The 17,465-nt window shown below is 39.9% G+C and overlaps 1 pseudogene; it reads right to left on the bottom strand.

Moving 5' to 3' along the window:
• Positions 1-4,185: 4,185 nt before the first annotated feature.
• Positions 4,186-11,890, bottom strand: LOC102968684 (annotated as a pseudogene).
• Between the last annotated feature and the right edge of the window lie 5,575 nt (positions 11,891-17,465).

Here is a 17,465-nt window from a genome sequence, read left to right as displayed (position 1 = left end):
ATCAGAACTCTGAGATAACGAAAGGCTCACTTCATTTACCCTAGTCCTTAAAACCAACTACTATTGTTCCTAGGTTTGTGGGAAGCGGAATTGGAAACTGCTGTTTTAGGAAGATAAATGACCTGCATGTAGAAGATGTTTTATTTCTATCAGGAGACAAGAAACTAAAATTGTGCACCTTCCCAAACCTCAGTCGCCAGAGTTATTTCTACTTGCAGTAAAATCTAAATAAAATGTCCTGAGTCAGGAGTCAGACCATCTAGCTATGAGACCTAATTCTGTCAGTTACTAGCTGTATGACACAAGGCAAGTGACTTCCCACTTGTACCATGGAAACGATGGTTCTTGCTTTGCCCAGCTTTGTGGGGTTACTGTGAGATTAGAAGCAATAATATGAAATGCGATACACATGCAGGGACCTTTAAAGGGATAGCTGTATAAAACAAAATCCCAATGTATGGTCTACAACAGTAAAGACTTTAGGAAGATGATTTTACGTGGTCATGAAAGAGAGGAGCTGGGCACAGGAATAATGAGTGTCTTGATGTAACAGGGTTGATACCGATCATTTGTAAAGATTGATCAGTTGCAGAAACTTAAGAGAACAGTTCAAAGAATTTGCTTTTTATGATTCTTACAGGAAAAGGGGATGAGCCATTTTCCAAGGCTGAGATCATGATTTTACATCAAGGATACGTGAAGCAGACCAGCAGCTGGCAGACGCATCCACAGGAAATACCGAAGGAAAAAATCAAAACGAAGCAGGCTGCATTCCACTAAGAAGGCTCACGATTTAACAAGATTATTAATAGAATGTTTGGTTGTCAACAAAGCTGAGGGAGTGAGTTTATTGGCAAGTTTGATTGACAGGTCCATCATTTAATAGAAAAAGCCACTTGGTTTCCCTAAGTGGCCGGTACAAATTAGTGTCACCTACATCCACACCTCCACCCCCTCCACAACGTGCAAGAGATTCTGTGGATTCACATCCTTTCTACTTCTTGGGATTGCCATAGATTATTTTAAATTGTTTTCCAATATAGTGGTGTAAATTGGAAATCTTGTTGAGGTTTTGATTTGTATTTAAAAAATTTTTTTTAAGTTTTTATTTATTTTTGAGACAGAGAGAGACAGAGCATGAGCATGGGAGGGGCAGAGAGAGAGGGAGACACAGAATCTGAAGCAGACTCCAGGCTCTGAGCTGTCAGCACAGAGCCGACGCGGGGCTCGAACCCACAGACTGTGAGATCATGACCTGAACTGAAGTCGGACGTTTAACCAACTGAACCACCCACGCGCCCCTTGATTTGTATTTCTTGATCACTTACACTTTTGATTTTTTTTTCATGTTTATTGACTATTTGCATTTTCTCTAATATAAAATTCCTGTCTACTTCTTTTACCCAATTTTATTAAAAAAATTTTATTACCCAATTTTCTATGAGGTTGTTTATGTGTACCAGTTTGTGGGAGTTATTTACAGGTTCTTAAGACTGATCCTTTGTCCCTTGTATGATTGTGAATATTTTCTCCCAGTCAATACCCTGAGAGACAAAAGAACTGAGCTCATTCAGCCCCAGAGTCATGAGAAATAGTAAACAATTGTTGTTCCTCAGTAGTAGTTTGTAACATGGCAACAGATAATTAAAATAATTTTATTTTGTTGCCATTTGCAGCAACCTGGATGGAACTGGAGGGTATTTTGCTAACTGAAATAAGCCAGGCAGATAAAGACAGATACCATATGTTTTCACTCATATGTAGATCTTGAGAAACTTAACAGAAGACCATGGGGGAGGGGAAGGGGGGGAAATAAAGTTACAGAGAGGGAGGGAAGCAAACCATCAGAGACTCTTAAGGACTGAGAACAAACTAAGGGTAGATGGGGGGTGGGGGAGAGGGGAAAGTGGGTGATGGGTAAGGAGGAGGGTACTTACTGGGTGTTGTATGGAAACCAATTTGACAATGAATTATATCAAAAAAATAAAAATCCATTCTATCTATATTTTATGCCAAAATTTTCCTTACATACCATTTTTATCTTTTTGTTTTGTTTTTTTTTTTGTTCGTTTTTTAGCTGATCAATCTTCCCACAGTTTTATCTATTTTGTTCACCTTTTAAAGACCAAACTTTTGGGGCACCTGTGGCTCAGTTGGTTAAGCGTCCGACAAGAGCTCTGAGATGATTTTGGCTCAGGCCATGATCTCACGATCCGTGAGTTCGAGCCCTGTGTCCAGCTCTGCACTGTCAGTCCTTGGGATTCTCTCTCTCTCCCTCTCTTTCTGTCCTTCCCCTCACCCCCCTCTAAATAAATAAATAAATAAATAAACTAAAAAAACACTTAAAAAAAGACCAAACTTTCAGCTTTATTGAACTTCATTATTTTTGTTTTCTTTTCTGTTTTATTAATTTCCACTCTTTTTTTTTAAGTATTTAATTTCTTCTATGTAGTTTGGGGACAATTCTATTGCTTTCCTTTAGCTTCTTAAGATAGGCCATTTAACTCTAATTTTAAGGTTTCCTCTCCTCTAATATAAAGATTTAAACATACAAATTAGAATCAAAACACTGCTTTTATTGCATCCCATGAGTTTTGATGTCATGTTTTATTATTATCCAATTTTATACATTTAGACCATTCTTCTTCTTATAGAAGAATAATCCACTCTTGAGTTTTTACCATTTATCCACTCTCTGTCCCCATCTTACCTCTGTCTGAAACAAGTAAGAAGGTTGCTACTGGCATCTAGTGGGTAGAGTCCAGCATGTGGCTAAACATGCTTCAGAGCTCAAAGCAGTACCTCCACTCTGCCGACAAATAATTATCTGGCCCAAAATGTCAATAGTGCCAAGGTTTAGGAACACTAATTGAGACCAACATATGAAAGTAATTAACAAATATTGTTACCTTGATTTCTCTCTGTCCCCTGTTATAAATCAGGCATCTCTTCAGAGAATACCAGATAAAACTCAAGCATGGTGCTTTGTAGAGATTGTGGATGGCTCAAAGGTAAAATTTCCATGGTGTGGTTAGCTCAATTCCCAGTACTGTGTCCATGTTCTGGATATGAGAAGAAATGGAATGGAAGTTTAGAGGTCCATGAAATATGGCTGAGGCTATGGTTTTACCTGATCTATTTTCTATGTTCCACACTACATGTGGCCAGATGAAAAAGACCATGCCAGAATGCCATTCCCTGACATCAAACAACAGGGATCTGTACATAGGCCTTAGGCTTCAGTATGCTGGCACACTGCCAGCAATATAATGGATGCTTAAACATGCCGGATGGCTCTTAAAACCTGCCTACTGCCCTTACATGTACAAGTGGTCATTGAGCTTTGGGGAATAGGTGGGAAAATACATTTGTGAACAGAAAAATCATTTGCACACAGAAAGGTTTATTTTCAGTAATATACACGCCATACAAGACAAACGCCTTTCCAATGCACAGACCACTGTTTTTCTTGTACATTGCAAATGTAAGACCCTGGAGCTAGAATTAGAGGCTATAGCCCTTGACCAAATCCTGTCCATAACTAGCCAAGTGGCCATTATTCATCTGTAAAAGGGAGGTGATCTTTCTAGTTCTGCCAGTTTAGAGGTCATTGTCAGGTTTAGCATAGAAAATACTTGTGAAATGAACTATTAATGCTTGGCATTAAAATAAATGGGTTACAAAAAGCAAAATCATAATATAGGCTGGAAGATAGCAAAGACTTTATTAGAAAGGAACCAGAAAAGCTTTCCCACATCTGGGAAGACAATGCAGAGTAATTATGAAAGGTGGAAGTAAGAAAGAAGAATAATAAGTATATAAAAATGATTATAATGAAATAGTAAACAAGGAAGAAACAAAAAAAATCATAAATTTGTGCTTTGTGATACTGAGAGGGAAAGTGGTGATCATTTTGCAAGGCTGCCACAATGACTGTAGGTCAAGGAGAAAGAATGCCTACAGCTATCAGAGATAAACAGCAAATAAAGACGAAGGCTATAAGACTGAAGTTCTTTGCAGCAACATGCATACTAGCAGAGCCTTTTAATCACGAGTATGACTAATAAAGGTGGTGGCAGCATGCTGGATGCCAATGAAGCCTGGTAGTAGACTTTGGGACAGTAATTGGAGAACTGATGATTGAGAGAACTTTGGTCTCTGTCACACAATGATTTAGTATGTGGATCAACAGTAGAAAGGTTGGCAGCAGCTGGACACACAGCAAGTGTGGAAGCAGGTGGTCCTACAGCAGGTAGTGTGGCAATGGGTTGGGCAGCAGCAGGGCTGGCAGCAGCTGGGCTGGCAACAGTTGGACCCACAGCCACGGGGCTGACAGCAGGTGGTCCTCCAGCAGGTGGTTTGACAGAAAATTGGGCCGCAGCTGCTGGACCCACAGTAGCTCTACCCACTACAGGTTTGTCCACAGCTGTTGGGCCCACAGCTGGGCTGGCAGCAGGTGGTTTGACAGCAAGTTGGGTGGCAGCAAGGCTGGCAGCAGCTGGACCCACAGCCACTAGGCTAATGGCACGTGGGGTGGAAGCAAGTGATCCGGCAGCAAGGGGAGCAGCACGAGTGGGTCATGGTGTCAGGAGTGAAGAGTGGGCTTCTTCTGAGGGGTGAGTTTCTCAGATTCAGGTGCCTCTTCCTGTTTTGGGGATTTTATGCACTGGAACCCAAAGTTTGGACCAATGGGAAGGACTTTCTTTGTTGGTATTTACATGGTGTTCCATAGTCACTGGGGGCTTGTAGAAGAGAAAGTTCCACAAATTTCAAGAATATTTAGAAAATAAATGTTTAATGTGTTTCCTATTTGAGAATAACTCATATAAACATTTTTAGATTAAAGGAAAGTGGTCACATCAGCAGTGTCATTCTTCAGTCATCATCAAATCATGTATTCAAGTTCTTGCTGGGCTGGGTAGGGTCAGAGCAGCGGTCCCTCCCCAGCTTTGTTTCTTAGGTTGCATGTAGACTGGGAGTATCCCTGGAGTAGGGGAGCAGGATGCTGATATGTTCATAGGGATGAATTAAATTCGTGCCTGAGCCCAAATCTCTTTCCCCCCAAAGCCTGATTCAAGACTCCCACAGGCATATCTGTCTCTTGTAGCACCCTACCCCACTTGTATATCCCAGTTCAACCAAAGACCCTTGGGTAGAGGATGTTTGGCATCATCTCTTCCATATGGCAAGGCAGAACCAAGGCAGGTGAGTAGAAGCAGCAGCAATACACTTGGACTAAGCAAGCATCAGTCAATGTACATCCTTGTTGACCAGTACTCCTGATTTACCTAAGACTGAAGGCTTTTGCAGGATATAGGACTTTCAGTGGTATAACTGGGGCAGTATGGGCAAACCAGGGTGAGTTGGATGATTCTAGTCCTAATCTTACTAACTAGCCTAGTCAGTGACTTAATGTGGCTGACTACATCTTTATTGTGCTGAATTGTTTTTAATTTTTAATTCTTTTGTTTCCTTCCTCCCTCTCCCTGTCTCTCATTCTTCATTTCTTCCTTTTTATGCTATGTCTGTCTCTCTCTTTCTGTCTTTTCTTCCCTTTCCCCTCCTTTGTTCATTCACTCATTCATTCGTTTGTTTGTTCATTCATTCCTTCCTTCCCTCCTTCCTTCCTCCCTTTCAATACCTCTTGCTCTTCCTCTTCTGCTTTCTCCTCAGTCTTGTTTTTCTTCTAGATACTGTGTCTGTCCACCAATCTGATGAACAAAATATTGGAGTGACTGGTGAAAACCATAGATTGTCAATGATATCTTGAATATGCCTGCCATATGTCATAGATGTAAGTGTGTTAGATCTGCATCTCTATGCCTAAGGGCTGTTTTCATGCAACAGCAGAATGTCATGCTTCCTATACATACCACATTGAGAGAAATGCTCAACAAATGATTCTGGAGAGTTGGTTTATAAAGACTCTAGCTCCCTCATTGCTATTAGGAGAATCCCAATGTGTGTATGTGTTACATCATCTCTGATATATTTTTCAGGTTTAAGGTTCACTTGCAAACTGTGACACTGGCCTTAAAGTGCTCCCTCCCTGTGTCACTTCCCCACACTCCTACCAGTGTGATCTGTCCTCCCCAGAGTAGCTTGCTGGAGAAACCAAACTATGACATTACTTTACCCTTCTCAGTCCCAATTTCCTCATCTCCACAATTGGGAACCTTAATACCTATGTTGAAAGTTTCCTCAAGAATTAAAGATACTACCAATTTAATGCAATCCCAATCAAAATACCAACAGCATATTTTTCATAGAACTAGAACAAATAATTCTAATTTGTATGGAGCCACAAAAGATCCCAAATAACCAAAGTTATTTGAAAAAGGAAAGCAAAGCTGGAGTTATCACAGTTCAAGACAAAGCCATAATAATCAAAACAGTATGGAACCGGCACAAAAATAGACACACAGACCAGTGGAATAGAATAGAAAACCCAGAAATAAACCAAGAATTATATGGTCAATTAGTGTCTGACAAAGGAGGCAAAAATATCCAATGGGAAAAAGACAGTCTCTTTAACAAATGGTGTTGGGAAAACTGGATAGCTACAGGCAAAAGAATGAAACTAGACCACTTTCTTACACCACACACAAAAATAAATTCTAAATGGATTAAAGACCTAAATGTGAGACCTGAAAGCATAAAAATTCTGGAAGACAGCACAGGCAGTAATGTCTCTGATACTGATAATAGCAAATTTTTTCTAGATAGGTCTCCTGAGGCCAGGGAAATAAAGCAAAAGTAATCTATCAGGACTACATCAAAATAAAAAGTGTTTGCATAGCCAAGGAAACAATCAACAAAACTAAAAGGCAACCTACAAAATGGAAGAATTTGTAACCGACATATCTGAAAAGGGTCAGTATCCAAATTATGTAAAGAACGTACACAACTCAACACCTCCAAAAAAGTAACCCAATTAAATAATGGACAGAAGACATGAACAGACATTTCTCCATAGAAGACATATAGATGGCCAACAGACACATGAAAAGATACTCAACATGACTCATCATCAGGGAAATGCAATTCAAAATTATAAGATATAGCACCTCACACCTGTTACAATGGCTACAACCAACAACAGAAAAACAACAGCTGTTGGTGAGGATGTGGAGAAAGGGAACTCTCCTGTACTACTGGTGGCTCCATTGTGGAAAACAGTATGGAGTGTCCTCAGAAAGTTAAAAATAGAACTACCTTATGATCCAGTAATTGCACTACTGGGTATTTACCTCTAAAATAGAAAAACACTAATTCAAAGGGATACATGCAACCCTATGTTTGTAGCAGCATTATTTACAATAGCCAGTATATGGAAGCAGCCCAAGTGTCCACTGATAGACAAATGGATAAAGAAGATGTGGTATATATCTACAATGGAATATAATTCAGCCATAAAAATGAGTGAAGTCTTACATTTGTAACGACATGGATAGAACTAGAGAGTATAATGCTAAATGAAATAAGTCAGTCAGAGAAAGACAAATACCATATGGTTTCACTCATGTGGAATTTAAGAAAGTAAATGAAAGAACAAAGGAAAAGAGAGACAGACTCTTTAACTAGAGAGAACAAACCGATGGTTACCAGAGGAGACAGTGGTGGGGGAATGGTTGAAATAGGTGACGAGGATTAAGGAGTGCATTTGTGATGAGCATTGGGTGCTGTATGGAAACGATGAATCACTATATTGTACACCTGAAATGAATTTGACATGGTAGATCAACTATATTGGAATTAAAATAAAAATTAATAAAAGGAAAGATTTAAAGATAATGTACATGAAACATTTGGTCAATACCTAGCAAGTAGTAGGACCATGGGTCATGTCAGTTCTTCATCCTGTCACACAGATACCCAGCTCTTAAGAATCAGAGGTAGGCAAGTTTAGTCTTGGCAGTCTCTCCAGAGCATCCCAGATACGTAGGCGTCAACGTTGGCAAGTGCCCTGGACATGAGCCTTCACAGCTCATCAGAGGTCCTTCCACTGATCCCAGAATGTGACCCAAGGCTTAATTCTCCTTTTACTCTCAGAGCCTGAATCAAGCCTCACACCCCTGAGTGCTGAGGCAGCACCATTAGTTCAGGACCAGAAGCACCAGCCTTCTGTCTATCACAACTCCTATGAATGTCCACCTTGTTTTCTCTTTTTCTTCCTCACATTCTTCTCACCACCCTGGAACAGGCATCTTTATTTCCCTCAAATGCTTCATAGTTCCTTCATAAAATAATGGATAGTGTTTGTTCTATAGATGGTTCAGAGCCCATGGATTACTTGAAGTCATACATGCCCATTGCACAGACTCTCAGTCCCTGACATTGTCCTTCCTTAATTGTCTTGGTAACATTTTGATCACAATAACAAATTGCCTTATAGTTGGGGAGCATAATATGTTTGGCATAAAATTTCCTGATACCTTTTAACTCTGCCATTAAGTCCTGAGGACTAGGAGGCCAAACAAGAATGTGATTTCCACAACCCAAACACAAGTGTGTTCAGCCACGTCTGTGGCTAATGAGGACACCACATACTCACCTGTATCTGATGCAGAGGAGTGCTGAGGGGCTGGATGGAGCCCAAGGCAGCAAAAAGATCCAAGATCTCTAAAGGGAAGGTCCCACTGCCCCCACATGAGGCTGCTGATGGCTGAACTGTAGGATACTAATGTCTACAACTTTGTCCCAGATGTCACCTGCATATACTGGAGAATATTACTTCTGTGGTCAGAGAAGACACTCAGATGAACATCTTGCTGGTGCTCAGTCCCAGGATGTTTTCTAACTTGTCTGGAGAGATGAATGTAAGTACCCTTCATCAAGGCAGGAGACACAGTCTGGGATCTGAGTCTGTCCATGTCAGGTACATGACATTCCACTGTGAAATTTCCTTATCTGAAAATGGAGACAATAATTAGTGGAGGACTGTACGAGGCTCCAAATAGATACTGCATGTGATATGCAACCTGTGTATAAATCCTTACATCGAGAATGCTGTACAAGGAAACAAAGATCATATGGGATGCAGAATGGTACAGAATTTCTTAAGAAATATAGATGAGATCCTTTATATCTAGGGAGACCTTCAAAGTGATCATGCAAAGAAGAAAGCAGGATACAAGGACCGTGAGTACACTGAAAAAGAAAACATAATTTGAAGATTTACAGTAGTTGCAGACACCTATGTATGAATCCTGAGGATTTCTTTCTCTATATTACTGATAGGGAGAGGGTGAAGATCTTGACTGTGGAGTTAAGGCAGAGATCATGACTCGGTATCAGGATGCATGAAGTTAGCACATGACTCATAAGATGATGGAAGAAGAGAATCAGGGAGAAGTGGTCCACACTTCATCAAACTGATTCATAAGCTTGTAGACAGGCAGATGAATAAGAGAAATGTTGGCGATTGCATGCTGACTTTCAACAATGATTGGCAGTGACTTTGTTTTCCAAATGGCAAACCATGTTGCATGGAGATGATGGTTCTTGGCAAGGCAATCGGCAGCAGGAAGGATGGCAGCAGCTGGACACACAGCAAGGGTGGCAGCAGGTGGTTCTACAGCAGGTGGTAGCATGACTGGCAGCAGGTAGACCCACTGCAAATTTGTCCACAGCCGCTGGACCCACAGCATGTGGTCTGGCAGCAGGAAGTCACACATGTTGGCTGGCAGCATGTGGTCTGGCAGCAGGTGGTCCTGCAGCACGTAGGCTGGCAGCAGGAGGGAAAACATGAGTGGGTCATGGTGTCAGGGGTGGAGGATGGGCAGGTCCTGTGCAGAGGTGAGGTTTTCAGATTTTGGTGCCTCCTCCTGATCTGGGGCTTTTATGTGTTGGACCGCCGAAGTTTAGACCAATGGGTGGGACTTTCCTTGTTGGTGTTTACATTGTTTTCCATAGTCACTGGGGGCTTGTAGAAGAAGACATTCCATAAATGACAGGAATCTTTAGAAAATAGGTGTTTAATGTGTTTCCTATTTGAGAATAACTCATAGAAACATTTTCAGATTAAAGGAAATTTGTCACATCAGCAGCATCGTTCTTGCTTCAATGATCATCAGATCATGTATTCATTTCCAGTTTGACTGGGTAGTGACAGAGCAGTGATCCTTCCCCAGCTTTGGTCCTTAGGTTGTATGTGGATTAGGAGTATTCCTGGGGAGAGGAACATGATGCTGATATGTTCATGGGGACAAATGTAGATGTGTGAGCCCAGGTCTGTTTCCCCACAAAAGCCTGATTCAAGACTCCCACAGGCATATCCGTCTCTTGTAGTAACTCAGTTCAACCAAGGACCTTTGGGTAGAGATATCCGGTATCATCTCTTTTACATGGCAAGGCATAACCAAAGCAGGTGGGTAGAAGCAGCAGCAGTACACTGGGACTAAGCAAGCATCAATGTACATCCTTGTTGACCAATAGTGCTGATTTGCCTAGGATTGAGTGCTTTCTCAGGATGTAGGACTTTCAGGGGTGTAACTGGGGCAGTATGGACGAACCAGTGTGAGTTGGGTGATTCTAGTCCTAACCTTGTTAACTAGCCTAGTCAGTGACTTCATGTTTAGAGTACATCTTTGTTGTGCTGAATTGTTTTTAATTCTTAATTCTTCCCTTCCTTCCTTCCTTCCTTCCTTCCTTCCTTCCTTCCTTCTTCTTTCTCTGCTTTGTGTCCATCTCTCTCTTATTTCCCTTTTTGTCTTCCCTTTTCTTCCCTCTTTGCTTTCTCCTTCCTTCCTTCTTTCCTTCTTCCTTCCTTCCTTCCTTCCTTCCTTCCTTCCTTCCTTCCTTTCCTTCTACCCTTTCAATTCCTCTTGCTTCTCCTCCTCTGTTTTCTCTTCAGTCTTATTTTTCTTCTAGATATTGTGTCTGTCCACCACTCTGATGAAAAAAATATTGGAGTGACTGGTGAAAACCATAGTTTCTCAATATCTTGAATATGCCCACTGTATGTCATAGATCTAAGTGTGTTGGGGACAATTTCTACCTACCAGACCTGCATCTCTATGCCTAAAGGCTGTTTTCATGCAACAGCAAAATGACATGCTTTCTATGTGTACCACACTGAGAGAAATGCTCAACCAACGATTCTGGAGAGTTGATTTAAAAAGACTCCAGCTCCCTTGTAGCTATTAGGAGAATCCCATCATGTGTGTGTTACATCATCTCTGATATATTTTTCAGGTTTAAGGTTCACTTGCAAACTGTGACACTGGCCTTAAAGTGCCCCCTCCCTGTGTCACTTCCCCACACTTCTACCAGTGTGATTTGACCTCCCCAAAGAAACTACATGCCTGGACTCTATCCTTCAGAGTAGATTCTGGGAGAAACCAAAGTCTGGCATTACTTTACCCTTCTCAGTCCTATTTCCTCATCTCCATAATGGGAACCTTAATACCTATGTTGAAAATTTCTTCATAGAAATTATTAATTTCTAATTCTCAACTCTTCTTAAAGAATTAAAGATAACGTACATGAAGGATTTGGTCAATACCTGGCAAGTAGTAGGAACTAGGTTGTGTCAGTTCTTCATCTCATCACCCAACCATCTGGCTCTTAAGAAGCAGTAGTAGGCTCGCATGGTCTTGGCAATCTCTTCAGAGAATCCCAGATATGTAGTCTACAATGTTGGCATGTGTCCTGGAAATGAACCTTCATGGTTCATCAAGATTCCTCCACTGCTCCCAGGAGGTGACTCGGGGCCTAATGTTCCTAAGTCTTCAGCCCAAATCAAGCCTCACATCCCTGAGTGCTGAAGAAGCACCATTATTTCAGGACCAGAGCGCCAACTTTCTATTATAACTCCTATGAATGCCCACATTGTGTTATTTGTCTTCTTCCTCACATTCTTCTCACCCTCCTGGAACACACTCTTCATTCCCCTCAAATCCTTCAGAGTTGCCTCACAGAATACAGGAGGTTGTTTAGTTTCTTGGATGGTTCAGAAAATCATATGTGCTCATTGCACAGTCTCTGAGTCTTTAATTTTGTCTTAAATTTCTTTAAGAATTTTTTTAATGTTTTTTCATTTTAGAGAGAGAGAGAGAGAGAGGCAGAAAGAGAAGGGGACATAGGAGCTGAAGTGGGCTCTGCCCTGGCAGCAGCAAGTCCAATGCAGAGCTCAAACTCACAAACCGTGAGATCATAACCTGAGCTGAAGAAGGGGGAGTGCAATATATGCTCCATTTTTTTATTACAGGGAATTACTTATTTTCTCATTCTGGTGGTAGATGTTTAGTAGAAGCAGGTTATTCTGAATTGGATTTGCACGAAACAAAGATATTAGTCAGTTTAGATGAGACTCTATTGTGAGGACACAATGGATCCTAACAAGATTTCATGGGGACAAATTGCACGTGTGGCTGAACATATGGAGATGGGAAAGGCTCCCTGTTTTCTTGACAGCTCCAAAATGCAGTCCTACCTGTCCTCACATGTATCTGCTGCTTGCTGAGTTGTGAGAAACTGATTTTTGAACAGATGTTATCTGCATATATGAGGGGTTATTTCCTCCATTGTTAAAGGAGAAATTCATTTGCACAGCTTACTAGTCTTCAGTACTAAATATTGTTGCTACTTTTACTGACATGTAAAAGTAGTTGCCTTTGAGCAGGAAAAAAAAAATATCCAGTCCTGAATCTGAGTCTGTCCATTATTGGCTATATGAAATTACACAGTGAAATATTCTCACCTAAAATGTGGAATACTATTCATGTTAGGCTGTTGTGTAGCTCATGTTTGATGATACACATGGTACCCAATATGTATACAAAGTTCTGATATCAATACAGTAAAACAAAGCAATATGGGGAGAATTAGGGTATAGACTTTATTAAGAGGCATATAAGCCAGGTAAAACACTTGCATCTAACGAGATGACTCAAACGATTATAAAAAAATGAAAGTAGGAGAAATAATCATAAGTACATTGAAAATATGATTATGAAGTTTATTAATCAGTTGCAGGAATCTATGAAAAAAACATGAAAACTTGTTTTCTTAAGTTACTTTGAGGGAGCAGGTGACCCTGACTTCAGAATCAAAGCCAAGGTCATAACTTAGTACCAAGAATTTCTGAAGCTGCACATGAGCCACATACATGGAGAGAGAGACTTGGAGGAAGTCCTTTGCACAGCATCAAGCTGATTCACAAGCTTATAAACATATATGAGAAACAAAAATGTTGGCGATTGCACGCTGGCTTTCACCAAAATCTAGGAAGGAAATTTGGCCCCCAAATGGCAAGCCAGTTAACAGGAGGGTGTTATGTGCAGATGGTGTTTGGTAAGACAATCAGCAGCAGGAAGGCTGGCAGCAGCTGGACCCACAGCCGCTAGACCCACAGCAGTTTTGTGCACAGCCGCTGGACCCACAGCAGCTGGGCTGGCAGCAGCTGGTCCTGCAGCAGGTGGTATGACAGCAAGTTGGGCAGCAGCAAGGCTGGCAGCAGCTCGACCCACAACAGCAAGGCTGGCAGAAGCTGGACCCACAGCATGTGGGCTGGCAGCAGGTGGTCCTGCAGCATGTAGGCTGGCAGCAAGGGGAGCAACACGAGTGGGTCATGGTGTCAGGTGTGGAGTATGGATTCCTGTTCAGAGGTGAGTTTCTCAGATTTTGATGTTTCCTCCTGTTTTGGGATTTTTATGCACTGGCGTCTCCAAAGTTCAGACCAATGAACAGGACTTTCCGTGTTGTTTACATGTTTTGGTTTTTTTGTTTTTGTAGTAACTGGAGAATTGTCAAGGAGGAAGTTGTTCCTTTAAAGTGTTTTGAGGCTTCAATAATTTAGTCTTTGTCACTTTCTTAATTGAGAATACTACATAAGAACCTTTTTCAGAAATGAGAAAGTCAGGAATCAACACCAGCTACATTTCTGGTCATTTGACATGATGTGGTCATGTGATACTTTCTGCTGGCTTAGCAAAGGTCAGAACAATTGTCCTTTGCTTGCTATGTTCCTTTGGGCATAGTTAGATGGGAAGTGTCCTTTATTTCTTCTCTGATCTTTGTTATTTCCTTCTTTATTGTAACTTTGGTTTTTGTTGTTGTTCATTTTTAAAGTTCTTTGAGGTGTAAAATTGGTTGTTTATTTGAGATTTTTTCTTGTTTCTTGATGTAGGCATTTATCACTATTAACTTCCTCTAAGAACTGCTTTTGCTGCATCGTGGAACTTTTGGTCCATTGTATTTCAGTTTTCATTTATCTCAGGGTAGTTTTTGATTTCTGTTTTGAATCCTTCTTTGACCCATTGGTTGTACACTGCATGTTGCTTAGTTTCCACATATTTGTGAATTTTGCAGTGTTCTTTTTCTAATTGATTTATACAGTTTTGACTCTTGTCATAAAATATGCTTGCTATGATTTTAATATTCTTTTTTAATAAAATGTTTAAGTTGTATTTATTGATTTTGAGAGAGCCAGAGACAGCATGAGTAAGGGAAGGGTAGAGAAGGGAAAGAGAGAATCCCAAGCAGGCTTCCCATGTCAGTGCAGGCTCCAACTCACCAACCTGTGAGATCATGATCTGAGACGAAACCAAGAGTCAGGATGCCCAACCAACTGAGCCACCCTCGTGTCCCTTATTTTAATATTCTTAAATTTATTAAGACTTGCTTTGTGGTCTAATATATGATCTCTCCTGGATAATATTCCATGTGCACTTGAGAAGAATATGTGTTCTGTTGTTTTTGGATGGAATGTTCTATATATGTCTGTTAACTCCATCTGTTGTAACATTGTTTAAAGCCCATGTTTCCGTACTGATTTCTGTCTGGATCTTCTACCCATTGGTAAAAGTAGGGTATTAAAGATCTCTACTATTATTGTATTGTTGTATATTCCTCCCTTTAGGTATATTAATATTCACTTTGTATTTTTAGGTGCTCCTATAATATAAACATTCTGATAGAGAAATAACATAAGCAATTCACCTGTTGGTGTTTCTCCAACAAAAACATGTAAGTAAATAAATAAATAAGTACATATATAATGAATATATAATGCAATGGTAAATGGGATAGATTCCTTGATTTCTCTTTCTGCAGATTCATAATTGGTGTATAGAAATGCAACCAATTTCTGTATGCTGATTTTATATCATGCGACTTTGCTGAATTCACGCATCAGTTGTAGCAGGTTTTTTTTGTGGAGTCTTTCAGGGTTTCCATGTAGAGTATCATGTCATCAGCAAAGAGTGAAAGTTTGACATCTTCTTTGCCAATTTGTATGCCTTTTATTTCTCTTTGTTGTCTGATTGTTGTGGCTAGGACTTCCAACACTATGTTAAACAAAGTGGTGAGACATTCCTGTTGTGTTCCTGACCTTAGGAGGAACAGTCTTTCCCCATTGAAGATATTAGTTGTGGGCCTATCATATATGGGCTTTTATGATGTTAGGGCATGTTTCTTCTATCCCTATTTTCTTGAGGGATTTTTATCAAGAAAGGATGTTGTATTTTGTCAAATGCTTTTTCTGCGTCTGTTGAAAAGATCATATGGTTCTTATCCTTTCTTTTATTGTGGTGTATCACATTGATTGATTTGCAAATATTGAACCAGTCCTGCAGCCCAGGAATAAATCCTGCTTGATCACAGTGAATATTATTTTAATGTACTGTTGAATTCGATTTACTAGTATTTTGTTGAGAATTTTTGCATCCTGGTTCATCAGAGATATTGGCCTATAATTCTCCTTTTTAGTGGAGTCTTTGATTGGTTTTGGAATCAAGGTAATGCTTCATAATAAGTTCGGAAGCTTTATTTCCATTTCTACTTTTTGGAACAGTTTGAGAAGAATAGGTATTAACTCTGCTTTAAATGTCTGGTAGAATTCTCCTGGGAAGCCACTGGCTGAGGACTCTTATTTGTTGGGAGAGTTTTGATAACTAATTCAATTTATTTTCTGGTTATGGCCCTGTTAAAATTTTCTATTTCTTCCTGTTTGTGCTCTGGTAGGTGTTAGTTTCTAGGAATTTGTCCATTTCTTTCAGACTGTCCAGTTTGTTGGCATATAGTTTTCCATAATATTCTTTTATTATTGTTTGTACATCTGTGGTGTTGGTTGTGATCTTTCCTCTTTCATTTGTGATTTTATCTATCTGGGTCCTCTTTTCTTTTTGAGAAGTCTGGGTAGGAGTTTATCAATTTTGTTTATTATTTCAAAAAACCAGCTTTTAGTTTCATTGGAAAACTGGACAGCAAAATGCAGAAGAATGAACCTGGACCACTTTGTTACACCATACACAAAAATAAATTCAAAGTGGATGAAAGGCCTAAATGTGAGACAGAAACCATCAAAATCCTACAGGAGAAAACAGGCAACAATTTCTTTGACCTCAGCCGCAGCAACTTCTTACTTGACATGTCTCCAGAGGCAAGGGAAATAAAAGCAAAAAGGAGCTATTGGGACCTCATTAAGAAAAAAGCTTCTTCCCAGTGAAGAAAACAATTAACAAAACTAAAAGGCAACCAACAGAATGGGAAAAGATATTTGCAAATGACATACCAGATAAAGGGTTAATAGCCAAAATCTATAAAGATCTTTTCAAACTGAACACCCCAGAAACAAATAATCCAGTGAAGAAATGGGCAGAAGGCATGAAAAGACACTTTTCCTAGGAAGACATCCAGATGGCTAACAGACACATGAAAAGATGCTCAACATCACTCATCATCAGAGAAATACAAATCAAAACCACAATACCACCTCAAGCATGACAGAATGGTTGAAATGAACAACTCAGGAAACAACAGATGTTGGCAAGGGTGCAGAGAAAGGGGAACCCTTTTTGCACTGTTTGTGGGAATGCAAAGTGGTGCAGCCTCTCTGGAAAATTGTATAGAGTTTCCTCAAAAAATTAAAAATAGAACTATCCTACGACCCAGTGATTGCACTACTAGGTAATTATCCAAAGGATTAAAAAATGAAGGGGCACATGCACCCCAGTGTTTATAGCAGCGATATCAACAATAGCCAAATTATGGAGGCACCTGTGTGGCTCAGTTGGTTAAGCATCTGACTCGATTTCAGCTCAGGTCATGATCTCATGGTTCATGAGTTCAAGCCCTGCGTTGGGCTTCACACACTGATAGTTAGAGCCTGCTTAGGAGTCTCTCTCCCTCTCTCCCTTTCTCTCTCTCATATAAACTTAAAAAAAATAGCCAGATTATGAAAAGAGCCCAAATCTCCATCAATTGATGAATGGATTATATAGATAGATAGATAGATATAGACATAGATATAGATATAGATACATACATAGATATATACATATCTATACATATATACACATATCTATATACATATCTATACATATATGTATATATTGTATACATATATACAATGGAATACTACTCAGCAATCAACAAATGAAATCTTGCCATTTGCAACAATGTGGATGGAACTTCACTTATGCTAAGTGAAATAAGTCAGAGAAAGACAAATATATGATTTC

Source organism: Panthera tigris, chromosome E1 (assembly GCF_018350195.1).
Source record: "Panthera tigris isolate Pti1 chromosome E1, P.tigris_Pti1_mat1.1, whole genome shotgun sequence".
In the NCBI taxonomy this organism is placed as follows: domain Eukaryota; kingdom Metazoa; phylum Chordata; class Mammalia; order Carnivora; family Felidae; genus Panthera; species Panthera tigris.
Note: the sequence above shows the minus strand (reverse complement) of the source record. Positions and strands in the feature narration are given on the sequence as shown.